The sequence below is a fragment of the Nyctereutes procyonoides genome, unplaced genomic scaffold (assembly GCF_905146905.1).
Source record: "Nyctereutes procyonoides isolate TBG_1078 unplaced genomic scaffold, NYPRO_anot_genome, whole genome shotgun sequence".
In the NCBI taxonomy this organism is placed as follows: Eukaryota; Metazoa; Chordata; class Mammalia; order Carnivora; family Canidae; genus Nyctereutes; species Nyctereutes procyonoides.
The window spans coordinates 159,174-165,173 of NW_026575148.1; positions in this window are offsets into that span (position 1 = coordinate 159,174).

Sequence of the window (6,000 nt, forward strand, 5' to 3'; positions counted from 1 at the left end):
CTGAGCTCTGTTATGCAATAAACAATTTTAACAATTAAATGACCTGCCTTTGGCAGAGGAGATGCCAGCTACCCAAATTCAATATTTTTAGCACAATTTAGTATGAGAAACCTTTCAACTTCATCTAAGATTTCTTCTTGATAAATCCAACTGATATTTCCACTGAAACAATCCAACTGACTTAATCTGAACACATTGAACTCCCTGTGAAGAAACTCACATTCTTGCTCTCGCTGTCAGAATCAAATTTATGTCTTAAGAAGTTTAAACATTCTCTCTTTGCCTTTTCAGGCACCACTTTATTATATTTCCCATGTTTATCAGACAAAGACAGTACGGTACTATAATCCAGTATCACTTCTGCAAATTGATGCTGCTTTCTCTTGCACACATTAGCACTAGCAGTAAAAAGTTTAGGTCAGTAATCATCTGGCAGATGATTTCTCATCTCTTGATCAGGCCTCAGCTCAGGGACAGCCCAGCTTGCTCTATCCTACATATGGTATCAGGGATTCTGTGCTCCTGACACTGATAAAGAACTGGTACCACTGAAGGAGCTAAAATTGTAAGTCTGGAGACATACTGAGGGTAGAGAGATGACATTTTCACCAATTTCATTTTAACTCTCACTGTATTTTCTGAAATTTTGTGTTCTTTTGTATTTCCTTCTTCAAATCACCCCTGGAACCCTTCTGAGCCTACACATCACTGTCTTTGGGCTGAGAACCGTATTATTATGTCAAATTTGAGACCCTTCACAAAAAGAGAACAATACTCACAGGGATTATGACCAAGGTGACATGCATTGGGAACCTAGGTAACAGTGTGCCAAGGGAAGAGGGAGAATGAAGCTGAAAATATCCATTACCTCCAAGCAAGGAATTAACTGTCTCCCTAAGACTTATATTTTGTCCTACTATTAGAACAAGTGATTTCAGACTTTGAACCAGATGACCACATTATTGCAACATTGTTAAAATGGTTAGAGAGCAAAAGACAGCATGGTTGCCTGCCCAACTCAGACAGAAAGTTGATACCTGAAAGCATGCTCTCTTTCATTGAAAAAAAAAAAAAAAAAAAAAGGTAATGAGTGATAGTTACCCACCACCAATAGTATGCAGTGTAAATTATATGTCTTTGGATTCTGAATTAATTTCTTTGATTATTCTGTTTTGATTGATCACCGAAAACCAAAAGGGTGTAGCTTGCATATATACCTATCTTCTAGCCAAAGAACACCTTAAGCTTTAGGAGATTCTAACTTGGAATGAGAATTAACTAATAATTAAATTTAACTATTTGTTATTAATTCATTTTTAATAAGTATAAAGAAATTTACTGAATTTAAAATGATAGCATCCTACTGATGAAAAACTGAATAGAATAATGAAGAGTAAGGAACTAAAGAGTACTACTACCACAAAAATAAAAAGTGAGAGTAGAAGAAATTATATCACAAATTTTAGCGTTGCTTATTTTGTCATTAGAGCAAAGTGAAAAAGTAATTGTCGAATACAAAAAATGTTAAACATAAAACCGGCAACACTAAGGTATTTCTGAAAAACACTGAATTTATTACTAAGTTTCCTTCCTCTCAATAATAGAGAATTGGTGAAATTGGTCATTAGAAATCAGAATTAAATGTCCTTGAAATATTTTAAAAATAGTTATTATCAGGATCTAATCTTATAATTTGGACAGCTACAAATTGGCTGAGACTCCAGCATACAAAAGAAAGCTATTTTTAAATGGATATATGAAGAAATGTCCTTAATTGGTATCCTCAACCCAAAAAAATCTCACAGCACAGCTTTTTAAAATCTTGTATCTTTCTAAGAATAATTTGAGTTAGATATAAAAATGGATTTATATCACGATGGACAGTGTTACAACTATTTTAGATCAAAAATGCACATTTGTCAAATTTATAATTTGGAATTCTAAATTTTAAAACAAGTGATTATTATTTCTCTTGTTTCATTCCTCTGATATTGAAAATATTTATCCTCAGATTTCTGAAGCAGAGTCTATAAAAATGTCATTGAAAGGACTGTCAAAATTGATCAGTACATATGTATAATGGTACAGTATCAGCTGTTTATAAAACTGTTAAAAAAAATGAGTCTAGTGATGCTGTGTTTTTTTTTTTTTTTAATTTTTTTTAATTTATTTATGACAGTCACAGAGAGAGAGAGAGGCAGAGACACAGGCAGAGGGAGAAGCAGGCTCCATGCACCAGGAGCCTGATGTGGGATTCGATCCCGGGTCTCCAGGATCGCGCCCTGGGCCAAAGACCGGCGCTAAACCACTGCGCCACCCAGGGATCCCCGTGATGCTGTGTTCTTTATCAGTGCCCATTGGTTGAGTCTTGGAAAAAATTTTTACAAAGGTCAATTGTTTCAAATAATTTGCTGTCAATTCAAAATTTTTCTTGGAAATTTAAAGTTCTGAGTTTATCTATGACCTAAACAGGTATAAAAAAAAAAGCTGAAATGGAAAAATTTGCATAAATACAAATCAGTAATAATTCACACATCTAAAAAAAGTATCTATATAAATAACTTTCTAATTGTAATTTATAGCATTATATAAATTGGCTGCAAAAAAACTACAAGAAAAAAATTCTGAACAACTTTTTCTGGATATAGCTACACTTAGAGTTGGTTTTCATTTTCAAGGCCCCTTCCAATTTAACGGGAATATTTAGTTGACACAAGAGATGGCGAATTAAGTTAACTTGAACACATATAGTTTATAATCGAGATTTTTAAAATCAAAGATTAATAAATTTTTCTGTAAAAGATGAGCCATTTTTGTTAATGTGGATGCAAGTGCTAGAGGAAGTGTTTAGTTGTTTGAAATTTTAAGTATCTTTGAAACAATTTTCACATATGAATATGATGTTGACTTATTATATAAAATCTAAACTCTGTTTCCAGTGAAAATATGAAACAGATATGTTGCAAGAATAAAATGTACAATGGGCTCTGAATACAATACAAAAGAGAACATAAAATCTCAATATTTTTATGTTTATTACTTGTTGAAATGATTATTTTAATCTACTGGATAACAAAATATATTATTAAAATTAGTAGGCTTCTTTTTGCTTTTAAAATGTGGCTACTAGAAAATTTAGAATTACATATACATGGTTTGCATATTTCTATTAGTTTTTCTTCGAATTGTGCAATTTTTCACTATTAACATTTTGCCAACTTTTTCCATTTTCCTTATATTTTTTCCAGTGTGTATGACTGGCAATAAACACTTTAAATATTCAGCTATGAAATTTATTTAGTATTTGTATTACACAGTGCCCTTTTGGAAATTATGTTTTATTACTAATATATAGGTTTTCTTAGTCATTTTGAGACTTTAATGTTAAAATATTAATAAATTAATCAACCCTGTATCTTTTCCTTCTGGCCAATGCCACACAGAAAGCTAGGTCTTGGATGGGGCGCTGGGTTGGTTCAGTCAGTTAAGCACAGACTCTTGGTTTCCACTCAGGTCATGATCTCAGGGTTGTGGGACAGACCCCATGTGGGGCTCTGTGCTCAGACAAGAGTCTGCTAGAGATTCTCTTCCCCCTTGCTCTCCTCCTCTTCCTGTTCATGCACTTGTGCTCTTCCTCTCGCTCCCTCTTGCTTGCTCTCTAAAATAAATAAAATCTTTAGAAAAAATAGCTAGGTCTTACACATTAACACTTCCCGTCCTTCCTTTTCTTTTAGATTATTTGTTCTTTAAAACTGAGACTTTGAAATCAGATCTTGGCAAGAAAGCTTAAAGTGAGAATAAAAGTATATAGGTTTCAGTATTTTTCCATTTTAACTGGGTTAAAATCATCAGAGGAAAAAATATTTAAAAATAAGTCTTCCTAGCAAATTAAGCAAGGATAGATTGGCACATATGTGAGACTGTTGGGTATCATGCTTCAGGGTTGATGTATGGTAAAATCCTCTCCACTCAGTCATAGAGGAGGTGAATTAGAAATTAGATAAACATAACTATAGGATCACTAGACACAGGCCACATTACTGTCCTCAAAGAGTCCCAGAAGTAGCTCAAATCACAGCCTCAGGGTAACTGGCACAGAAAGACATTTGAAATTACATGTTGGGACCACAATCTCTGCAACTAATTTAATTATGCTCAGGACGACTAAGATCTAGTCTAGAATGGGATATTAAGGTTGACTTTGAAATGTGAATGAATAATGCTGATTTGTCACAGATTCAGCTCAAAGTGTATTAATGTTTTAGACTGTGATACAGACATGTTCCTTCGCTAGATTTTTACTGCCATCTTTTGCATTCTGATTCTCTAAACATACAAAACTAGAGTGAGAGAAAGGGAAGAAAAGTGATTAAGGGAAAGGGAGGTAGAGAGAAAAGGAGGAAAAAAATCCAGAAAAACAGAAATAAACAGCAGCAAAAACTCTGAAAACATTAGAAGCAATTCCTGCATTCCTTGCAGAGTGATTTCTACAATCTCACATTTCGTCCTTTTTTTTGCAGAGAATGGAGTAGAAATTATCAATGGTAATTAAAAGTTATTGAAATAAATTTATAATTTATTAATTTATTATAAATTTATTTCAATTTAACAGAGGTTTTTCCCAACCCCTATTCTCTTGTGAACTTGGGCACCCTCAGCATCACAGTTACTTTCCTCAATCCTGTCAGGTTCCTGTTTAAAACAATCAGACACCAAGTTCTAAATTCAGTTAAGTCAAAACTCAAATAGACACATTTCTGATATCAAACTATGTTACAAAGTTTTTGATAGTAATCAAAACAGGATAGTACTGGCATAAAGACAGACACATAAATAAATGGGACCAGATAGCCCCCCCAAAAAAAGTCTCTGTTGTGGTAAATCTATGATAAAGGAGGTAAGAATACACAATGGGAAAAATACAGTCTCTTCAATAAATACTGAGAAAATTGAACAGCTATATGAAACAAACAAACAAACAACAAACAAACTGGACCACTATGTTAACATCACATAGAGAAATAAACTCAAAATGAATTAAAGACTGGAAGGTAAGATCTAAAAACATAAAACTCCTTGAAGAAACCGTAGGCAGTAAGTGCTTTAACATAAATCTTAGCAATAATTTTTTGGACCAGTCTTCTCAGGCAAGTGCAACAAAAGCTAAAATAAATGCAACTACTATTAAACTAAAAAGCTTTTGCAGAGGGAAGGAAACCTTCAACAAAGTGAAAAGGCAACCTACAGAAATGGGGAAGATATTCACAGAGCACACATCTCGTAAGGGATTAATATCTGAAACACATAAAGCACTTACACAACTTATTATTTTAAAAAATCAAATAACCTGATTGAAAAGTGGGCAAAAAATCTGAATAAACATTTTTCCCAAATTAGACATACATGTGAAAAGATGCTCAACATCACTAATCATCAGGGAAATGCAAATCAAAACTACAATGAGCTATCTATCTAATTCTGGCAGGTTGGCTGTTATTAAAAAGATGAAAAAAAGGGCAGCCCAGTTGGCTCAGTGGTTTAGCGCTGCCTTCAGCCCAGGGCCTGATCCTGGAGACGTGGGATCCAGTCCCATGTCGGGCTCCCTACATGGAGCCTGCTTCTCCCTCTGCCTGTGTCTCTGCCTCTCTCTCTCTCTCTCTAATGAATAAATAAAATCTTAAAAAAAAGGATGAAAAAAATAACAAGTGTTGGGAAAGACCGGGGGAAAAGGAAACCCTCATACACTTTTTGGTAGGAATGTAAATTGATGCAACCACTATGGAAAAACAGTACAGCAATTACGCAAATAATTAAAAAGACAGCTACCATATGATGCAGCAATTCTATGCCTGGATATTTATCCAAAAAGACATATGCACACGTATGTGTGGGCATTATTTACAATAGCCAAGATATGGAAGCAACCTATGTATCCACTGATAATTTAAAAAAGGAGGCGAATATACACACATATGCAATGGACTACTGCCCAACCATAAA